General features: G+C 41.6%; 1 long non-coding RNA gene across 1 annotated transcript in view; it reads left to right on the top strand.

Moving 5' to 3' along the window:
* Window positions 1–288: 288 nt before the first annotated feature.
* LOC136295324 (uncharacterized) overlaps window positions 289–23,272 on the top strand; it is a 29,792-nt gene continuing 6,808 nt past the window's right edge. The window contains exon 1 of the long non-coding RNA XR_010722640.1: window positions 289–500. This is a non-coding gene — a long non-coding RNA (uncharacterized lncRNA). The remainder of the gene's footprint in view (window positions 501–23,272) is intronic.

The following is a 23,272-nucleotide window of genomic DNA, read 5'->3' as shown; positions in this document are numbered from 1 at the left end:
CTGGGAGCACAGGGATTGTGCTGCTTCGTTTCCAGTTATCCCCTCCTGTCTCCTGAGCTAAGCTGGTGACCCAGTTGCTCTGCCCTGCCCTGCTCTGGGGGTGCAGCCCTTGGCAAAGCACCCACGGGGAGCACAGGAGGCCCTGGGGGGGTCTGACAGCAGGGAGGGGCACTCAGGGCATTCGCAACATTCATTTGAATGTCGGGTACATGTTGCAGAGGTTAATTGCTGCTGGTGAATGGCAGGGATAGGCTGATTAGCAACTTTGGTAGGTGGGTTTAGCAAACTTTATCAGGAGTGGGAGGTGTTTCTGCTTGCTTTGGAAGCAAAGCAGAGATTTGTGTACTCATTTATTCAGGAGTTTATTTTGTGCTAACCTGTGAGGTGGTGATGGAGCTAGACTTCATAAACTGTATTTGGGGAGCGCAGCACATGAGGAGAGCAGCACGTGCTGCCTATTGTGATGCTGTTGGAGAGAGGCTGCTCTGGAGAACACACAGGTAAAATCCCAAAGGGTCCCTTGTCCTTCCTGCTGGAGGAGGTGTCCTTCCTGTAAGGCTGCCTTGTGTTTCAGTCAGTGCTCTGACTACTAATTTTCCCAGTTTAAAAAAAATTGTCTCCATGAAAGTACTGTAAAATTCAATATATGCTAATCAATTTTTAAAAGACTTTAGCTAATGGGCATTAGTGAATGGGCAAATGGGAGAAAAGGCCACTTGATGTGGATTTTTGGGGATGTTTTTGGCCCAGAAGGGCACACAGCAGCAGTGGTGTTTTCTGGAACTGGGAATATTTGGAGTTGTCCCATGGTGGGGAGGTAAGCCTCTCGAAAGTTTTATTTTCCCACATAATTTTGAGAGTCAGTCTCTAAATGAACCAGTACAGGGGAGAGAGAGATGGGGCATAAGGAGGGGAAGAGGCAGAGGAGAGAGGGGTTTTGAGCTGCTCTTCCTACTCCTCCCTCGTTTCGGGGAAAAGCCTGACAGCCTTGAGGTGGTCCTCGAGGCAGAGCGGCGGGCAGGCTCGGGAAGAGCCGCGGGCTCAGCGGCGCGGGGCTGGGCGCGGGCCCTCGGCGGCGCGGGGCTGCGCGGCCGCGGAGCGCGGGCAGGGGGCAGCGTCGGGCCGGGAACCCGGCCGTGCGCCGGGGGAAAGGCCCCGGAGCCCGGAATGCCGCCGCCTCTTCTCCCAAAATCCCGCAAAAGGGGAAGAATAACGGCTGGCAGCTGCTCCGGCTTTAGGGTTTACTAGTGGCGCTGGAAAACGCCTTGTTTCTACACAAGGAGCTTTCTCCCCAGGCGTGGGTTCCTCAGTGTTTGTTGTGAATGTGGGTTTGCTGGCGGGGGGGCGTGGGTTGGTTTTTGGTGGTGGTTTTTTTTGTTTGTTTGTTTGGCTTTTTGTTTTTGGTTTTTTGATTGTTTGTTTGTTTGGTCATTTTCGGCTGGAGGCAGTCTCCGGTGTGTCTCTGCTCTTTGCAGTCGGGACTGGGGTCTCACCCGCCTGACAGGTGTGAGTCCCATCTCCTGAGGGCAGCCAGCCCGGGTTTGGTCCCTGTGTCCCCTCCCCGCAGCGCTGCGACGTGTCGCGGCTCTGCCGGGGCTCAGCGCACCCGGCACGGCCGGAGCTGTGCTCTGCCAGCGCTGCTCTTCCTTCGGCGAGGCTGCAGCCGCTAAATGGGAGCAAAAGGATTGCACTCCGACCCTTGCAGTGTTCCTGGGAGTATTCTTTATATTGCAACTGTGCCTTATGCTATTTTATTTTATTTATTTTGTTTTTATGAGCTGGGCAACACCGTCATGATTCAGTGGTGCGGTTCAGAACCAAGTGTAAAGAAAAGCAAATGTTGCTATTGTGGTTAACTTGCTAGAGTGTAATCCTTACCAGCCAGGAAACGTCGATAATTATTCTACCTATATGTCTACTATAAAAAGAAAAAAAATGGTCAACTCAAGCTCTTTTGTTTACTGTAGCTAAATTTTCTGATACTGCCATCTCCTTCTTATTTTTGCCAAGATAAGTGAAGAAAAGACATTATAGTGGTTCTTGCCTTCATATGTGACAGCATGGAGTTTTTTTTCAATGAAAATTTCCAAGACTCTTGCATTTACACACACATAGTTATTTTTTAGGGATTCTGCCACTGCATAGTTTTGAGTGTTTGTTTTTGTGTTGGGTTTTTTTTGTTTGTTTGTTTTACCATTATTAAAGAATAAGAAGATATTTTTTCCAGGCTGCTGCTAATAAATTCTGTTAGAAATGAAGGAAGGTGCTGCAGGAAGAAACTTTGATGTAATGCATATGTTGTGCCATACTTGGGGGATTGAAAGGAGAGGGCTTTGCTATTTGTTAGTACAGCAAGTGTCTCACAGGTGACTGTTTTGCAAACGTGATAAAGCTGATTTATTATGTAAAACATGAAGTATTTTGTTGTTTCACTAGGCTGCTCAGAGTTTATGTGAGACCTCATTCAGGTATTGAGGAGAATACATCCTGAAGAATTGGTGTAAGGGGAATTTTTATCTATGGGAAAACGCATACTTAAAGGAGGGGAGAGCATTGTGTGCTGCATGAATCAGCCTGTACACAGACTATGGGAGTTCCTAGAGGGTAGAAGTAGAGAAAAAGCAATGTAGTCTTGCTGGTGTGGTGGTTTGGGCAGAAGGTCCCAGAGTATATTATGCTCTTGCAGCTCCATAAGCTGAAATGAACTTTCAGGTGGTCCTGTGGACTCACAGAATATAGAAGACTCACAGTAGAGTTTAGCCACGAGTCTTCAGCCTTGAACAGGTTCAAGTAAAAGTTTCCTTGCTCTTTCAAAGAGGAGCTCTGGACAAACCAGGGTCTGGCTAAAACTGGTAAGGCAGGATCTGGGTCAATAATTACGTGCTTCAATTCAGCACCTAACTTGAAACCACTTGATAGTCTGGCGGAATTTGGAACAGACTTGGTGAAAATATGAGGGCTTGGTGTGCAGGGAATGGTGCAGGATGAAGGCTCACCTCATTGCTCATGTGCCTTGCAAAGCCGTGGTGTGCACCTAAGGACAGCAGCTGTGCCCCACTCGAATCCCAGCCTTTAGCCTGAGTTCTTTCAGGCTTCAGAATAGCAAAGCATTGGTGACCAGTGGTGCTGCTTGATGAAAATGTAATTTGTTTTTTTTTCGTTATTAGGTCCTGATTTTGTTCTTCTGGGGCTTTATGAATGTGTATGGTGTATTTAGTAGTCAAGTGTCCTCAGCAGTTGAAAAATTGCCTGTGATAGTCAGGCTTTTCTGTAGGATAAAGCAAAATTTCTGAAGTTTCTTGCAATCCAGTGGCCTCAAAACAGTGTTAAGGAACTGGCTTGATGACAGTAATTGACTTTTTGTTTCGTTAGATATCATTAATATCAGTGTTGTCAATAAATTCTGGAAAAACACCTTGAGCAGAAGCTGAGCTGAAGTAAAAGAGATATTAGGAACAATTTGGTTGTTAATTGGATTTCCAGCTTTCATGGCTGAAGATTAAGCTATTCTGAACAATATATCTGGTCTCTAAGTTCCTGCCCACTTTTGTTTTGCCCTGTCAATAAGATAAATCATAGCCATGTTACACTTGGAGCTCTCTGGGACAATGATATTCCTGATGCAGAATCATCAAGCCAGTTGCACAGAGAGAGGAATACCTGGATTTTCTTTCTGACAGTGAAATTAATCCCTAGATGCTCTGTTATCTGCATTAAGGAAAACAGCAAAAGGCCATTGGTTTTAATGCCCCAGGAGTCAGGTGTGATGGTGATGGGAGATGCAATTTTACGTGTTAGATTTGCCTGTCATTTAGATTTGTTCAACTGACTTTGGTCCAACCTCTTTCCTCATGTTTTATCTCTGCTCACACCTAAACTTGAAGGAGGCTGGCCGAGCTTACCAGTGTGCACAAACCAGTTTGGTGGAGAGCCTTCATCTTCTCCAGGAGACCAGCACCACCACATCTGTTGCCTTCAGTGCTTGACTCCCAGTGAGTTCCTCTTGTCATCAGCAGAGCAGTTCTGTCGCTGTGTTAGTTATTGTGAATTTAGCTGACGCTTGTTTTTGATTTCTGGAAACTGAAAATAAGCCTTTAGGCTGTTAATAAATATTTTTGCAAGCAGAAGGAAAGACAGACATGATTTTTAGCTGGGAGGAATTGCACTGTAGCTTTAGAGGAGAATATTAGGGGAACATGATTTCACAAATGTATCGCACAACAATACACTAATTCTTTGTGTGTCTCCAGAGGCCTCAGCCCAAAGGTAGCTGAAATTCTATACCATAATTGCATTCTTTCAAAATTGCAGCTATAAGAGGCCATAGTTGTTTCCAGAGAAATGTTAAAAATGGGATGTGCATTTTTCTCTACATACATTGCATATGTTAGCATTCACTTATAGATTACTTCATTAACCTTTGCTCTTCAGAAGCCTTGGAAAGGAAAAATAGATTGGGATAGCAAGCTGAAGGAATTTCATCAAAGGTCAAAATCCAGCAAGTTGTCTCTCCCTTCCCCCTCGACTAAACAGCTTCTGCTCCTTCTGTCTCCACAAAGAAACAAATAAGCCTTGCAGGTGCTGCAGAAGCAAAGATTATTTTGGTGCTGATGATTCTGATATTATAATCAGAGATTATTTTTATTCCTTTGGTTTTAACATACTTTATAATGCTCTTGCATCATTTGCTTATTCAGGATTTTTCTTGTTCTTGAGTGGAAGTCATAGTAACAACCAAAAAAGAAACAATATAAACCAAAAATCCAGATAAAAGGTACTTTTTTGTCCACTCTTGTTTTAAAGACAGCAGAACAATTACCTGAGTGACTTGGGCCTGAGATGCCTCTGCATTGATAGCTCTTCAATACACCTGTTTTTAATTTAGCTGTAGCTGGTTTTTTTTTTTTCTTTTATTTATTTTTATTACCTATTTTTGGTGTCCACATGGTGACAATAATATACTGAATGTAGCTGAACTCACTCTGTATTCTGGATTCAATTTTAAAAGTGACTTCTCATGGCCAAGTTATAAAGCTTTGAAATATTGGATCATAATAGAAATGCTGACAGTATCTTAACAGTGTCTGCAGTAGTGGGTGTTTCTCTAATATAAACAAATGGTGTTATTGGACTCTTTTTTTCCCCATGCTCCCTGCTTTCAATCAAAGGTGGTTTTATCACTCATTAGCTTCAAAACCATCATCTTTTTTGCTTAACCCACAACAGGGTTTGTTTGTTTTGTTTTCCTCTTTGAATCTGGAGTGGAACAGGACAGACAGGGAAAATTTAGGTTGTAGCTTATCCGAAAGACTTCCCTGCTGTCTGCTGCTATTATGTACTTATGTTCAGTAAGTGTGTAAATAAACACTTTCAATCTAAGCCTTGAAGGAGACAGTCTTTAAGGAAAGTGTCATGACAGCGTAATTAAAAGGATGATCATTTTAAGATGCTGTACTTCTAGTATATTTATTGATTGAAATGAAGTCTTTTTCCATAAAGGAAAAAGAAAAACCTCTCTAACTTGTTTAGCTGATACCCAGGGAAAGGCTTGCCCCTTCCATGAATTCAAAACTCTCTCTGTAAAACCCGTATTTGGGGCTGCAGATGCATGGGGCGGTGAAGGTGGATGGAGCACGTCCTCTTCTGTGTGGGGGATAATGCTGGGGCTGCCCACAGGCTCCTCCAGGAAAATTGCAGGTCCAAAGCAATGAGAGGACAGAGGTGAGGCAGCAGCAATGATGTGCAGACAGGCGAGGGAAGCCTGAGCCTTCCTCCTTTGTGCCTTCTCCGGGCTCTGGAAATACCCGACGGGCTGGAAGCCGCCCTTGTAACTGCAGGATGTTGTGCAGCTTCCTGTAAATACTGCCTTAATTGAAGTGTGTCTGCGTTTTCATCTGTGCTAAGGTAGTATTTTCTCTTAGAAATCCTACCACACACTGTTATTAACTGGCAGCAGTTGTGGATTCCTTTTCTTCAGCTATTTCCTTTAGCTAAAAAGGCAAAACTGTGCTGCCCTGAAGGGTTATTTAGCAAGAGTTTTAATGAAATAATAGAAATGTTGCACTCTAGTGATTTTCCCCCATGCAGGGAAATGTCACAGTCCATTGGTCTTTCCCAGGGGCATTACATGAGATTACACCTATTTTCATTACTCTGCCCAAGTACAATATTGTTAAGTAAATATTTGCACAAAAATGTGGCCATCCTAAGGTGTGAGCTGTCCTGCAAGGTAAATAATTAAAGCATGTGCTCTCTCTGGTAGCAGAAACCAGTGCTTGATACAGGTTTGATCATTTCACATGTCTCTTTGTTAATCCATAACTGTCTTCTGCAATTATTTTCATCAGGCAGCCGAGCAAAGATAAAAGGTAGAACATGCCCCTCTCGCCTGCTCCCAGGGAAGCTCCATTATCCTTCCAGGCTCACGTGGCTGTGGAAAAGCCAATCTGAGTGGGAAGAGGCAGCCCACAAGGACAGGCTCAGTGTGAGCAGAAAATGAAGTTGTTACCAGACAGCAAACTGCAGCCCTCGGTTCTTATGAATATTTGAATGAGTAACTAAAAACAGCTCAGTGGACTCTAAGCAACTGTGACAGCTGAAACTGCCTGGGAAGCCAGCAGTCTACAAGGACCACGATGAAAAGATCAGCAGCCACATCTCCACCTACACCACCAGTATATTGTAAAACAAGAGCAGGTTCTTAGTCCCCAAATATTGTTTAGAAAGAAAAATACCTTTTCCCCCTATGAATTTTCATAAGCAAGGTATGTACTGAATCTGGCAAGAAATTTTGAATCCATTAAAGTCCAATGATTTCTAACAACCTGCTCAAGGCAAGAGAATGGCCACATTTTTCAGACATTGAAATATTGATGTTGCTTATACTTACAGAAAATTTGCCCTAGTGAATCTTTCATTAATATTTTTCAGCTACTTCCATGTGGCAAGAAAGATGATGAGAACAGTTTCCCTGAAGATAGAATGTTCTGAGTAATCTGCACTAAAAAGAAAGGGTGAAAGAACCATAATAAGCAAACTAATGAAAGACTGGGCTTATTTTGTAGCATTTGGAAATAAGTACAGGAGTTATAAAAAGAAGAAAGCAGCTATATCTATTTTCTAAAAATAAAAAAAAAAAAAGGAAAAGTCTATTACAGTGAAGTGCAACTTTCTGACAATGATTTTTTTATTCCTTTTATTCTCATGTATGTTATAAAGCTGCTTAAAGATGTGTTTGGTATCACCTTCTTGATGGTATAGACCACAGTTAATATGTCCTCGGCTGTGTTCATAACATGAGCATTCCTGACTCGGTTGTTTTTGCTGGGACTGCTTACACAGGAGGAGGCTCAGGAATTGGTTTGGTATGGTGTTTAAGGTGTTGGCTTTACAGGAAATCTTCGAGGGTGACATCTTCCTTACACTTTTTATTGCTGTTGCAAGTTTACACCATAAATCTGACTTGAGAACCAGATGAATTGTGCAGATAAAATGTAACTGGCTTGCCATAAATGAGTAACAAAGAAAGAAGTCTGCTTTTAAAATAGTAAGATGGAGAGCCTTTTTTAACAAAAACTGCACTTCCATCTGTCAAATGGCACTTTATCCTGGCATTTGTGCCATTTGGTAGCAATGACATTGGTTTCAGCACAGCATCTGCAGTGCTGGAACTGAGCACTTTGAAATATTGTAGAGTTCCCACCAAACCTGTTCTTTTGCATTCACCAAGAATGATGGTGGAATAATTGATCCTGTAGTAATAAAACACAGCTATTGACTGGCAGCTCTTGAACTCCTGCCCAGAACTCTCTTCTATGAGCTCCGGTTTTAGGGATCCACAGTTGAGTCATGGTTGTTAAAGGAGCAATGTCAGAACAAGCTGGAAAGCTTAGGTTTGATTCTACCTATATCTATATCCATCAAGTAAACTGAAGTTTCCCAGAAAATGTGAAGTAAATAAAAATTCAGTGAACATGACTGAACTACAGAACTGAATTCCAAGTTCTCTGGACGTTTCTGTTTCAAATTTTGCATTTGTTATGTGGGTGGTTTTTTGTTTTTGTTTTTTTTTTTTTAAATTTTGTTCCTTTTATTTTGATTACATCATGAAAACCTTTCCTGGTTGTGATTAACTGGTGGGATTTAGTTTAGATTATGGCATGGTTACTTAATTTTTTTCTATATTGCATATAGAAGGTCCTGAAACTTGTTTACTTTTTTCTAGTGCTTTATGTTTTTAGCAATATTTTGTTCCTGGAAAACTAATGGAAGATGTTGAAGAGATGATGATTTTACAGGCAAGAAGAAAAAGGGGATGGGGTGGTGAGGGCAGGGAAAAGAAAAGGCACCTCTTGAAATTCTAGAGGTGATTCCATTATTTGGGACCACAGCACAGCAAAAGTGTAAAGGGCATTTTCTTTATTCCCAAGACTCTTGCGTAAGTCCAGAAGCTTTGTAAGCTGCAAGTGATCTGTTCCTCTGTTCACGTTAGTTTTGAACTGGTGTCTTGATTTCAAGGATTTGTGATTTTGGACATACTTTTATGAATCAAAGTTTATATTAAGTCCTGCAGACAGTAGGCTCAGGGTGGTCTGGAGTGGATCAGGATTTGCCTGGAAAGACCTGTTTAGATTGCAGCAATATCTAGAAATGAAATAGGCCCAGCTGTTCTTGTGGAGGATGGCAGTGGTTCCTGTCTGTTCTTGTCGTAGGCTTCTGACTCCATGGGGAATGTTGACAAGAAATACAATCTGTCCTCAAGAGCTGAGGGCTTGGAAAGTTCTGGCTCAGTGCAGAGGCAGGAGATGCCAATGGGCATCCTACAGACCTGATGTGCCCAGTGAAGGATGGGCAAAGACAGAAGTGTGATGCCCCTGATGGTGTTCCCTGCCCTCTGCTTCCCACCACAGCAGGGAAGTCTGAGTCAATAGCCAGGGCTGCTCTGGTTCAAGCTACACTGATGGTGCAACTCTTTAAAGATGACCAGGCATCACTGTTGCACCTTTTAAAGGTCCTGTTAAAAGCTGCAAATTATTCAGTTAATCAGCTCTGGATATTTTCTTTTCTCAGTATTTATGTTACTGTCTCCATAGAGTACTGCACCCCCAAAGAGACTGTTTTCTTGATTCAGCCCTACTGTATCAGCCCGGATCCAAGTTGAAAAGTTCTTCAAAGAATTAGGGAAGAGATATATATATGTATGTATGTATTCATATATTCTTGGGTTTTATCTCCTCAACTATCTTTCAGCATCTCTTTTCCTTTAGCCTTATCAACGTAAGCAAAGGAGGTGGGGGTGTGGTTGGCTTCCCATGCTTTGATGGATGAAGACTGAAGGGAACACCGTCAGAGGCTTGACCCATTTTCAGCTACCCAGTGAGATGAGGAGCTGTGGGATAAAAGTTTGTTGTGCTGTGCAGTGAAGAGGAGCTCTGTAGGGCACTGCAGGGTTCTGAATGCTTTCTTACCCCCTTGCTCAGGCACAGGAAAAGAGTCTTCCCTTCAGTGTTCCTCAGGTGGGGTGAAACATCACAACTCCAAAGCTTTCCTCAATTTCTTGTAAGGCACAAGTGTGCTAAGTACACAGCTAAATGTTTGCCACAAATACGAAAGTATTTGAAACAGTTTGCCTTGTTGTTTTGTTTTCTAGCACTTTGGACAGCAAAGGAAGTTCTTTAATCTTGGTGCTCTCCCACTCTCACCTCTCCACTATTGATGCTCAGTTTCCCACCCGGAGGTTGCAGGCAAGGTTGATCAGAGACTGTGTCTTCACGAGGTGTAGCAGCAACAACAAATTGGTCCTTAAAAATAGTTTTTCTTTCTGTTTCATGTTTTTCTGGGAAAAGAACACTTTATTTTTTTTTTCTTCATCCTTCCCCAGTAAATGGGTACAGCAGACTGAATCCAGTTGTTATGCACAGAGAGATCTGAGCCTGCACCTAACAAGAGGCTTGCTTCCACAAGTGACTTTCATTTAACCATGAAAGGGAAGCACCACTCCGGAGATCTTGGTGTCTCTCTGTAGCATTCTGTTTGGGCTCACATTAGCGACCTCTTCACCCACAAAGGAAAAATAAGGATTTGTATCCTGCTCTCCACTGGAAACATTTCAGCACTTATCACTGACTCTGGAAGTCATTTCCTCTGAGATTTTCTTGGCTTTGTACACAAAAAGTAAGACCTGAGAATTGTTTCATTGCTGTTCCCCCACCCCCCCAGGCCTCTCCACACAGTGGGAGACAATAGCCTATTTCCTTTTGTTATACTCTTAGTAGATTCTGGAAGGCTTTTTTGTCTGTTTTTATAGCCAACAGTTGGAAGCTTTTATTTTCTCTCCATGGTTCTTCACATACAGTGGGGACTTCTGTTTCCATGATTCAATGATATGCTTGTCCATTTACAATACTTGATTACTTTTTGAGTACATAATAGATTGGGGGAGAGTTCTTAGGTTTTTGCTTTTGATTTCCATCTGAAGTGGTTATTTTAATAAGACAAAAATAAAATGGACTCTTTGAATAATTGGGGAAATGGAATTACTGACTTTCATAGAAGTCACTGAAGCAGTGGGATTCTAATTGAATCAACTGATGGAATAAGATACTTATAAATCTAAACTATTTGCTTTTGACTGAAGTTTAATTTTTTAAAAATAAATTTCAAACAGAACAGCCAAAAAAAGATTTTTCTTCTTTTAAAACTCCTTTATATCTATAAGGAATTTCTTTTAATTAAAGACCTTTTCCCACAGATGTTCTTTGCAGGTTTTTGGGCATCTGTTCTGAATCCCCTGAGTCTTAATTGCAACAGTATTTGTAGACATTAAAAATGAACTGTTCACAGCATAAAGACCAAACTCATTCTGTGGAAAAGCCTTCTATGATTAAAATTCTCAAGGAAATTTTGGATCCATACTGCCTTCTGAGGATTAAAGGGAATCTGATTTGACCATTTGAAAAGGAAATTGGGTCAGTGTCTTGAATGGCAGCTTTCTGGACTACTGAAAAGATTATATTCTTTATTATTTGAAATGTGAATGTGAATTTAAGATACTTTTATCTTTTTCTTCGCCATTGAAATTATTGCATGACAGTGTTACTGAAGACATTTGGGAGGGGAGTTTATTCCATGAGAAGTTGTGTAGCAGTGGAAAGTGAATAACCTGAGGCAAAACAAGAAAGAAATAGGAACAAGTTCAGGTCAGGGATTATTACTTTGGGGATTAATAGCTGAGAGCAGCAAGGCAGTAGTGAGGTGAAAGCAGGCTAAATACTTGAGAGCTGCAGTCAGACCATACCAAAAGGACTTGTAGAAACATGGCAGTCCTGGCATGTTAATCAGGTTTTTGCCATGAATGATGGAAATGCTTGTATAGGAATGGTATGGAAATTTATATTCTATGCTATTTACACAATTAAAAGCCCCAAACAACAAACTAGTTTCACAGTTTCAAAATTGCCTTAAAAACTGATCCAGTTAAACTTGTGTGGACTCTTAATGTCAATGTGTTTAAATACCTTAGCTTGTTCTGGCAAACAAATCCAAGCCTGTGTAGGTACATCTATGTTCACATAAGTTAACAACTTTGATTCCTAAGATTCTTAAACGGCTGGGCTAAGTGGATGCAATCCTGCTAGTAAAGCTGTGCTGTGTAAAAACTGCACACCTGCCTACTTCAGCTCTAGAAAGTAACCTTGATAACCTGAGCTTTACCTGATACTCCGATGTGCCCATGTTCACCTGCTGGGCTTCCTCAGGAATGGGATGTTGCAAAGTGTTCAATCTGTCTGCTCCTGCCCTGAGTGTGTTGAGACCAGCTGCTTCCCCGGCCCTTGTTTCAGATCCATATGGACCTGCCACCAGCCTGATGAGGCACCAGCAGCACTAGGATGTGCTGCAGCCTTCTCCAGCATCAGAACTGCATCAGGGTCTCATTTTTCTGGTCTTGGCTGCATTGTGTGTTAAACATGGTAAGAATGGAACATTGTTTACACAGTTTACAGAATGTCCTGATTTGGAAGGAACCCACAAGGTTCATCAAGCCCAGCTCCTGGGTGAATGGCCCATACAGAATTGAATCCATGACCTTGGCATTGACAGTGCCATACTCTAATTTGTCTTCCCCTTAAGCACCTTCTAGCTGAAAGAAAAGCAGGTTTCTTCAGAAGAAGCAATTTAACTAGTGGCTTTATACAGAAACCTTGTGTTGTCCAGGCTTGGGAGGTTTGGAGTGTAGGTTGTGAAGCATGTGGGCTGTTGGCACTTCACACCAGGCGTTGTGTCCTCGGCTGTGCAGTGTCCAGCACCCTGGGACATCGTGCTGTGACCAGCAGCACAGCTAAAGCTGATATTTATATCTGCCATGGAAGGGGCACGGAGCAGTCAGGGAGCCAAAGGGAGAAATTCTGTCTGCACAGTCTGTGCCCATCTGCAAGGACTGTCATTCTGCATCAAAGGGCTGAATTTTCTCCCTTCAAGGACTTTTTCTTGTCATAGATAGGCAAGCTTGCTTTTATGTAAAAGGAGAAGACATACCAAAACAGGATATCCAGCTTTCAAATTTTAATAGTGTCACTATTAAAAAAGAAACCTAAAAAATCAGGTTAACCTCCTAACTTGTGACAGAAGAGTGATCCATCACTCTGTATACACAATTCAGTATTACTTATCCAGTGTTTGATTCTGATTTTCAATGTCTTCCTTTTAAGTGTGGATTTCCTATGTGTGACTATGGAACTGCCATTTATCATATTTTTACTCCTTCAGCTGTAGTACCTTGTGAATATGAACTGCTGCTTTTGAAATTGTTCCCTTTTTTATCATTGACTGTTCAGTGATTTATTTCTTACTAAAATTGCAGATCAGGTGTTCTGTCTTTGTACATTAGCCTTCCATGGGAAGAATGATGAAGGTGGGCAAATGACATCAGATTTAATTCTGCATATTCTCACAGTGGCTCAGTCTTTCAGCAGCACTGCTGAGTACCTGCTGGAGCAGTGCTAAGCTCTGGATGTGTAATGGGAAGCCATCAGACAGCTTGTTACAAGATGTTTGTTTGTATTCTACTCAAAGCAGCTGTAAATAAACATCTTGCAACAAGGCCATGGTTTGGTCTGTAATTCAGGAAGGAAGAGGAGGGGTTCAAGCTGTTTTCTTCAGGCTGCTTTTATGTTCCAATCTGCCTAAGGTGGTGAACTGCTGCATGTGCCTGTGAACAGACCAGAGCGTGCTCCTTGTTTCTTGTCCCTGCAGCTCCTTTCAGAAAGCCCTAGAGCCCCTCACTTTACTCTGAGGATGAGTAAGATGTCTCACTCCTTTACTTTTCGAACGAAGGTTCTCTTTTATGTGACCTGAATTGATATTAAAGGAGATTATTGAGGCCCTCCTGTTGCCAAGTCTTTGCCAAGCCTCATCTCTGTCTGCTTGCAGGGCAGAGTTATTGGCAACAAGCCCTATCAACTTCTTCCTCTTGCTGCTGGTGTAAAAGCCAAACACAATGGAAACAGATCACATTTTTCTTATCTTTTGATCGCTTTTTAGCTCACATTGGATTTCTGCTTTGCCAGCACTGAAAATCATTAGGAGCTGGTAATTCAGCCATGGTTAGTACTAAGTATAACTTATACCATAATGTTCACTCCCTTTTCTTTTCACTTACCTCCTATCCCCAGGGTAAGGAAAGTGACATTCATGAAAAAAAGAAAAGTTAGGTCAAAACTACTCAATTTTCCAGCAGAGCTAAACTTGGCTGCACAAGTCCTGAAGGACGGGTGTCTACTTTCTAGAAAACAAATGATATATTGATTTCCTATTAAAAGAAAGCACTGACAGGAACTTTCAAAACAAAAGGCTTCTTTCAGCAGAGCATTTAAATACGTGACTACTTAAATTGTGCACAGTCTTAAGAGCTCAGTTGGAAGAGCTCTTCAGTGCCTGCTTTGAATCCCTGTGCCAGCCTTGCCCTGGCCTCACCTGGGCTTTGCCCTGTGCTCAGGGGTCACCTGCCACAATGAAAACATGCATTTGGCATCCCTGAGCATACTGCTGAGATTTTGAATTTCTGAAGAGTGTCAGAGCCCACTGAGGGTTTTCTTTCCTTTCTCTCTTTATTTTTTTCCCCTTCTTCTCTCACAGTCACATACAGCATGAACTTCAAGATTCATTTCAAGTCTTCCTCCATTATGTGAGGACAGGGAAGAGGTTAAGCAAGATGCTTTCTTTTTTAAAGCCAATTTTATTTTCCATTTTTCTACTCTTGCATTGCAATTCTCATTTTCCCCAAATCCTGACCAAAAAATTCCCTGGACAACGGCAAAAAGAAGTAATGCATTTTAGATTTTTTAATTACTTTGCAGCAGCTTTTTGAGATGGATATTTTTATCTTGCTGTATGATTAGTCTGCGTGTACCTTTGCACGTGTGCAGGTACCATTGTTACTGCTGGTGTAAGTGGTGATAATTTAATTGTCCTGGAACCCAAAACAGGGGGCTTGCCCCCTCCCCCCTCCCCCCCCCCTTTTTTTTTATTATTTGCTATACTAGCTGTGTTCTCTCACAGGATTTATTCAGCTCACAGTATCACTTCCCAAGTGACTTTCCCTTCGTGTTCCACCCAGGTTGTCCCTGCTGTGGATGTCTCTCCTTGTCCTGGCCTTTCAGGAAGAGAGGCTGGTTCTTGGCAGGAGCTGTTCCTGCTTGCCCCAGAATGGAAGAATAACATGCTGAAATAGTGACTCATGGAGAAAATATCTTTCAAGTACAGGAAATGAGGAGACAAAATATCAATCTTTTCCAATCATATTTGTCAAGAGCTCTATGAAAGAGAGGGGAATGATAAACTTTCAGGTATTTCTAATTTGAAAAATACCTGTAGGACTTGCTCCAAGCAGATTGATTTTTTTTTTAGTTAAGATTCTCAGGAAGCTATAAAACACAGCAAAGTGATGGCAATAAGATCCCACCAGTTTCTTAAATAGATGAAAGGATGCTTCAAAGTCTATTTGTTTAGCCAGTCTCTCTTTTCATCTTTGTTAATTGCTGAGAAGGATGAAGTAGCATTAGTATGCACAGCTTGTGAATTATAATCTTTAAAAGCAATCTTTTTTTTTTTTTTTTAAGCATAGGTGTTAACCTTAATTCTGCTTTCCCACAGGTGCAGCACGTGTACTTGCTGACATACTTATAAATTTAGTGCCATAATAAAAAAAATGAATGGGTTTGGAAATTCTTTTATTATCTGAGAGGTCCTGTTTTCAGACATCCCTATTCTTTTTTGGTTTTTGTTTAAGTATCTTATAATAACATACATAATCTTGAAAACTGGGAATGGTGTTAGAATTCATGTGATAGTTCATTTGGAAACAATCTTAGCATTAAGTTGTTCAATTCTTGTACTACTTTTTATTCTACTATATGCAGTAATACATGAAAAATCTGGTTTTGGTAATACAATTCAACTTTTGAGTTTTACATGGATATCTAAGAGATCTTGTTTCTCATCTTCCAAGTTTACTCATGATAGTCATAATGGCTAAATCGAGACTGAGAAGAAAGCTTTATATGTATATATAAAAATATATGTGTGTGTGTTTATGTATAACAGAATGGGCTATGTCTGCATCTCAGTCTGTTACCCAACAGCATGCTATTCATTCTGTCCACATTGTTATAATGCTGCTTCTGGTATCTGAGTGAAAAATAATTTGTGAACTCAGGCTTGGTCATCTTCAGCAATTGGAATGCCATATGGCAGGTGACTAGTTTATCACTGCAGTATTTTTGAACTCAGTATCAGATAGCCAGGAAAAAAAAATGGTGTGAAATTTGCAGTTGGAAATGTGTCAGAGTTGGCTTCTTAAAAGTAGTTTGACATGTGTCTTTCCAATCTATAGAAGAAATTCTCTAGCCTGGGTACAGCTTAGAATGAGCTTGTTAGCAGCTGGTGTGTTTCAGTTTGCTTCCCCCACCAGTTTGGAAGCAGCAGGGTGGCATCAAAACAGAGAGAATCCTAAAAAGAAAATGAAATATGGAGGGGGAGAATGAACTCCACTGTCACTGCACACACAACTTTCTCCACCCCACTGAACCAAATCTGCCTGGAGCTGTAACGTTCTGCACGTGTCAAGGGCGGATCACTTTGGCTCTGGTACAAATAACATCTAAACCAGCACAACGGTGCTGGGGGGAGGATTCTGCTCTGTGGCAAGCTGGTTTTTTTGGCTTTGAGTGCCTTCTAAATTGTTTTTTTAAGTATCAGTTAACCTTTGGTACGTAGATTAGCAGATATGTGGGATTCTTCTCCAAGGCTGTAGCAGCTTTTTTCCCCCTCTGTACCTGAAGAGTCATATTATTGTGCACGGGTTTTTTCCTTTCATCTGGTGACCCCTCAAAAGCTCTTAAATAGGCCTGTTTTCACCTTCCTTTGACAGTGTCTGCCTTCCCAGGTTTTCTGCTGCATACAGAAGAGCCAGTTCATAAAGATATAGAGAGTCCAGTGACTATAAAGGAGCTCAGTCTGTCAGTTTGTCATGCTTTAAAGGATTGTGGGCACCCTGAAGGGAAGATTAGTGGAGGATTGTCCAAATTGTCAAGGTTCTGAATTCTTTTTTAGCAACCATTTTTTTTGCATCGGCTTAGGAAAGAAAAAGTCTGTTTGTGGGGGGAAGGTAGTGAACGAGCAGGAATGATGACATTCCCTCTGTTTAAGATATTGATCACAGGCAGTGCAGCCCAGTTTCTCAATTCCAGATCTAAGTATCTGGCTCAGCCCACTGAGACCTAGAGCATGAACTTTGAGCATTTTGTGCTTGCCCAGAACCTGAAATCAAGGAACCTAAATATTCAATGTATCTCCTTTCACAGGGCTGCCTGCTCCAGCTTTGATAAAAAACACTGAGTATCTCTTTGTCTTCCATTAGAGACACCTTATTTTGTACTCATGCTGTAAGTTGCTCCCTCTCTCTCTCTTAGTATTTTGAATTAATGTCTGTTCAGTTTCTGTTGCCCTCACTTGTGATGCTGAGGTGTGCCAAGGTATAAAATTCCTCTTGATTAAGCAAAGTCATAAAATGTGAAGGGAAAGGGCCAGATCTCACTGCCACACAGTACGCATATGGTCAACACCTGTACCATGAGTGCATTGCTTTTGGGACATATCATTTCATCCCATTCCCATGAATAATCTGTCCAGCACAGGCACAGTAAATCCACTGCTCCTGGACAGGCTCAGGTGCACTGTGTGGGCTGTGTGCAGTGGATGTCTGTACACTGCACACACAGCTGAGCATTCCAGCAGACCCTTATGTATGCCAGATGTCCAAAAGTCCCAACCAAATGTCACACTCAGGTTTTATTGGATCAAAATTTTCCCTTGGGAAAGCTGGCTCTGTGACAGGAAGGGGGTGAAGTATTGCTCATAGCTGTGCCCAGGAGGGGTTGATCTTTGGTGCACTTGTTTTGCAAACCTGATGCACAGATAAAGAAGAGCAAAACTGCAAATTGTTGGAGTTTGATAGGAATTAATGATTCTAAAAGAATAGATCCTAGAAAAAGTAGTTTCAGGCTGAATTGCAGGACATTTACAAAAGGTAGGTGTTTTTAAGGTCAATACTGAGAAGTCACTGCCCCAGAGTGACTGGGTTCAGCTCAAAGAGTTCATTGAGCTGACAGCTTCTGAACTTGTGCCCAGCACTGCTACTACATGTCCTATTCAAATTGCTGACTTATTTCAAGCATCATTGCTCGCTACTCTGTAGGCAACAGGAGTGTAACCCAATTTACTACTCACCATTGTAGCAAGAGGGAAGTTAGTCATGCATAAACCTGGCTTTGGCCACCTGTGCAGGCAGGAGTCTTTTTGTCTCCCTAGTCCCCTGATGGGATGGACAAGGGAGAGCTTAGCCTCCTCCTCATCACACTTCCACTGTGGTTGTGCTTGCCCTGAATAAACTGGTGTGAACCTATTCCCAGTCTGAACTGAAGGAGTTCAGGTAAAACTTAGTGTTGGTACGTGTGATGCCTGGAAGAAGTGAAAAAGTATTTGTCGTTGAAGAAACTTGGGCCAACAAGCTGAGCAGCCATGGGCTCTGCACTCAGAGCCAAGAATAAAGTTGATGAGTCTTTTATATACTTCCAGCAGCTTCTGTATTATCTCAGATGCATTTAACAGTACAGCTGTAATTTACAGTGATAAGAAAATTCAGCCAAACAACCTGTTTTGTGGTTAATCTATGCAGGCTTTATTCCTCCAGGAAGTTATCCGATGTTACTTTATGTACTTGCTGCCTGGGGGAGATGGCACCTCTGGGAATGTGTTTCTGGGTCACTGGATATTGCAAGGATGCACATGATTAGAGAGAGAACCAGCTACGTGTCTACAGTATCACTTGTTCCCAGTCTCAGCGGGTAATAAATAGTGTCACAAAGCACGGCAATAGTCGATATACCTACTAAACCATCTGCTCAGAGCTGCTCAAATGGACTTGGTTGAGCAATTATCCCCTAGGGGCTGTTGATATCTCAGACTATCTGCATATCCTTTAGATCCTTAACCTTTAGACAGGTCCACATAGCGAAGCCTTGATTTATTTTCTTTGTGTGATCTTGACCTTCTCCTGGCTGATTTAACATTACCCCTCTCAAGAACGTAGATCGTGCTACAGACGAATTTCTGTACTTCCCAACTGCTGGTTTTATGTGTGAGTTTTTGTAATCTCTCCTATTAAGCTATCAAACTCAGGCCTAATATTCCACTGAGGCTGGACAGGATTCATGCAATATAAGGACTGCACTTTGGGATAATACTTTTCCAAATATGCTCGCTTTCCTGCCTTTTCATTTCCTATGCTCTTTCCTTTTTTCTCTCAAGTCCTGAAAAGCTGTAGAGGTCATGTTCTTAGCAAATAAATTTTCTCCTTAGGAGCTTTCACTCCCTCTATTTGAAACTGAGAGAAGAAATCTTATAGACTGGAATAAGACACAAATAAGCAAAAATAAAGTGGATTTTTAAAAAAATAAATACTGCAACTTTCAGTGGGTAAATTTAGCTGGGCTGCCAGTACCCAAATGCCCTACATTTCTAATGGAAATGTGTGACACACTGCAGCTGCATTAGGTGGGCATAATGAAAAGTGGCCCGTGAGTCTGTGCTCCTGGTGCCTTCACAAAGAGGATGCTGTGGCTTGGGAGAAGCATGGCTTCATTTCCCTGCTTATCCCTACACTTCCTAGCTGAAGTGATTGCTGTGTGGGAGCTGTGTCCCACTGCTGTCAGTGCTGCTTCTGTTCTTGGGGTAAAAGAACAGTGTTTTAGTCCCTCCACTGGGTGCTTCAACTTTTCACCCAGGTAGTGAAGCAAAGGAACATTGTGCTGTCAGTAAGATGACCTGACATATCTGCATGTGCTTGCAAATAAGTCAAAACTCTTTCATGTGTATTTTAAATGAGCCCTGTGATTGATTTCTTAGGCTCTGAACTTGCTTTGTGTCTCAACTTTTGAATCACAGTAAAGGTTTGATAGTCTTTAAAAACTTATCTGTGGGCTGCTTAGAAAAACTGAATCCATCGTGACATCCATAAAGCAGTCAGGACTTTAATGGGCAATCCCTGATGCAAAATACTTTGTGCCTTTTAGCAAAGAGCTAAATATATTTTAAAAGGTATATAAAAAGAGAGGTTACAAAAGGCCTGACAGTGTGTCCTTCTGTGTTCATGAAGAAATTTCTAGTTCTGGGCCTGTGCTGCTGAAGGCAAATCTGAGGCCCTGACCTGCAGTGGAAATGTCCCAGGGCTGCATGCTCTGCTCTGGGGAGATGTTTCTAATAATATTTGCCCTGATTTTTGACTATGAAATGAAGGCTAATGATATTCTTTCCTCTACTCTTTTATCTGTGCAATAAAAGGCACAACTCACATGTTACCTGCTGAGGTCTGCCATAGTTGCAGAAGACAACAACCAGCTTCTGGAATTTTTAAAATTCAGTGTTTTCTAACTATATAGAGAGAGCTATGAATCATGAGCTGCTGTTCACTTCGGGCTTGCTCATGGAAAAGGAGATGGTTAGCACCGTAGTGGTGGCAGCTACCCCCATGGCTTGGTTCCTAGCTGCTTGTTGTGGTTTAACAAACAGTATCTCCATTCCTAGCAGGATGTTTTCTTCTCTGTTTTTCTTGCCTTTTTCTCAAGGGCACGTCTGTATGCTGGGGCAGAAAAAGATGGTATAACTCTTGCTTTGTTGCACAGAAACTTCACAGGATTACAGTCTAAGGAGAAAGTGTATTTATTATGGCATCTTTTTCATCAGTGGATGTCAAAGGAATGCACAAAGAAGGTCAACACCATTATCTCTTTTGTAGATGGAGAAACTGTCTCTGTAGTCACTGCAAACAGGGAAGCTGTCTCGCCATACAGACGTTGCCAGGAACCTGCTCTGCAGCCCATAACTGAATTTGAACTTGCATGAGAATTTATTCTTTTCAATTGCACCTTTGGAGCCCATTTGACCTTTTTAAAGGATTATTTCTCCAACAGTAAATATGAAATATTATTGCAGAGATTTCTGCATCACTTCTATTAATTACTTTTGGTCTGTATTATTTGAAATGAAGGTCGTTTAATTAAGCTGCTCAATATTTTTTATAATTGGCAGTATTTTTCTACCAGTGTCATAGTAGCCAATGATCAGAAATAGTGCTGCAGTGAGGGCTATGTGTGTCCACTCTTTATGAATAATTTTCTCTCTCAACACAGAGATTTGCTTTGAAGAAAGGTAAGGATTAATTTCTCAGGTTTATTTGAACTCTCCATGTCCAGCAGCCTCAGTGGAGAAACTTTGTGGGGCAGACAAATGATGGGAAATTGCACACCAGGCTACTCCCTGTCCATGAAGTCGTGCTGAAACATGAGGCTGATATGCTGCAAGCAGCTGGAGTGTTTTGGCTTTCTACTGGTGATTTTTACATATGACTTACTCAAAAACTGATGGCTTGTTTAGGGTTGGCTTAAGACAAAGCAGTTTAAATAAAGAGTTGGAGATGAGTAAGATTAAAAGTGTAATTTGATATAGATATGGGTGCCAGAATCAGCAATATTTAGCATTTAAAGGACAAGTTTTGGAAGGAAAATTATCTTTCCTGCTTCAGGATCCAGCCTATTCTTTGTTCCAAAGGTGGGACTCCCCTCAGTAGCTGCATGGCCTTACTTTTGCCTGGCTTACAGTTTTTCTTGTTGAAAATCTGCATTTAACTTTGGTGGAAAAAATTAGAAAACTGGAGAAACACCTTAATGTCAGGTTCTTTCTGTTCTTGTTCAGGTGTGTGTGGAGGGAAGGGAAAGAAAAATGCATGTACATGTAAAATACACACAGTAAGTGGCTCTGGTCTTAGCCTTCATAGCTTCATTTACCATCGGAAAAAGAGATCTTTGTATTTTTTCCAGCTATAGTGAGCACACCAGTATGTTGATACACCTCTTTCTGTACATAGCTGGGGAAGACACGTGTCCCCTCTCTGGATCAGTAGCCAGATTAAGGGAATCTCAAGGACAAACTCCCCTCTCCCTGTGAGGAGGAAGCAGGAGCAGGGAATAAATCCAGCAACTGACTCAGGGTTTCTGTGTTTTAGTAGGGGGTTCAAACCATGAATGATTTACACTCATTCAGTTTGAATTTCAGTCTGAATCTCAGCAATTTTTTCCGCTGCATTTCTCTCTTACACATTTAAGATAAACTATCAGTGTGCAACAGCAAGTTCTCTTCTGTCTGCTCCGAGCTCCTGAAGGAGTCACAGAGCTCATCCTTGGCCAAACATCTCTGTTACAGGCAGTGCTGTTTGTCTCTCAGGTTCCTGTTGCCTGCCTGTCTGCTGCCCCTTCGCCCCAGGGAGTGACCTGAGAGCAGCTTTGGTCTGAAGAGGGAATGTGAAGAAGCCTTAAGGAGGGCTGGGTACCCTGATGAGGAAAGTGCTGTGTTGTGTAGGAGACTGTTGCATCTGCAGGCTGGCAGCCTGTTCCAAAGGTTAGCAAGCATCTCCCACCCCTGCTCCAAGGGAGTCTGACAGATTAGATATTTCTGTCCTGGCATGGCTCTAAAATCATAATGACTTTTATTTAGCATTAATGTGGATGCCTTGAACATTTCTATGGGACTTCCACTGTCAAGTCAGCATTAAAGTGCCATTAAAGCAAAGTGTTACTGTAAGAAGCAGAACCTGCCAAACATTTCTCAGAAGAGCTCGGTGCTTTACAAGACGAGTAAGCGCTCACTCCTCTCCATTTTCATGTGAAAGTCAGTGATAAGTCTTTTTATTGATTGGACAAAACAATGGAGAAGGGACCTGTGAGAACTGTTGGCAAGACTTTTTATGACAAGTGGCAGATCACTGGATATGAATTTGCTCTTCATTGCACTGCAGTGTCCAAGATGAATCTTCACTGGTATTCTGGAGAACACGATATGATATTGCACAGGAATACAGGGCACTTCCTATATAAAATTGCCAAATAGTTCAGACTGAAATGGTGACTCCTGGCTATAAAACCACATTGCAAAACTCCTCTAGCAATATTTAAGTGAACTGTATTTGATATTTCCATGTAGCATTGACTATATCTTTATTCTAAATTCCCTTTGAAAAACAACATTAACAGTGAGGCACAAGTTGCACTGAAAGCTCAGGGGTTAGGCTCCCATGTCACTTACATGACTTCAGAAAGTTTTAGCTGAAAAGATCAAAATGACCAGAGTGCTCAGGTTTCCATAGGAATCTTCTGTACTCTGCATCACAGAACTTTATCCTGCAAAAGTAGTGTAATAAATCCTAAGATCACTTTACAGCCCTCCTCCACTCTGTGTAGACGATTTACAGCAGAAGTGGCCAAGTGATAAAGACAGGAAAAAGCAAGGAATAACATCAGTGAGATCGTGAAATTGACTGAATAAATAAATCCTGCTCTCTTTGTTTGCAATCCTCATTTTGCAAGCTTTGAGGTTTAGTGAGGCAACACTTTCCAGCCTTTCTCTGCATTGTTTTAAAATAGAACATCCTACCCCAAAACAATCCTATGGAGTATGTGACAAAAAGCACGGGCTGACAACAAACTAAAAGTGGAGTTTTAATAAGAAGTGTTTAGGTGCAAAAAATTGGGATTTGTTAGAATTATTTACTCCCAGTAAGAGATGGGAAGCAATAAGATTTCTTAATTTGAAACTGGAAATTTGAGAGGGGTAAGCTGCACAGAAACCTCTGAATGACCCGAGTGAGATGCTCTTGTAGAAGCTG

This window comes from Chamaea fasciata, unplaced genomic scaffold (genome assembly GCF_029207755.1).
Source record: "Chamaea fasciata isolate MVZ Bird 193981 ecotype frontalis unplaced genomic scaffold, bChaFas1.0.hap1 SCAF_11, whole genome shotgun sequence".
In the NCBI taxonomy this organism is placed as follows: Eukaryota; Metazoa; Chordata; class Aves; order Passeriformes; family Sylviidae; genus Chamaea; species Chamaea fasciata.
The sequence above is the reverse complement of the archived record's forward strand: the minus strand, read 5'-3'. Positions and strand labels throughout refer to the sequence as shown.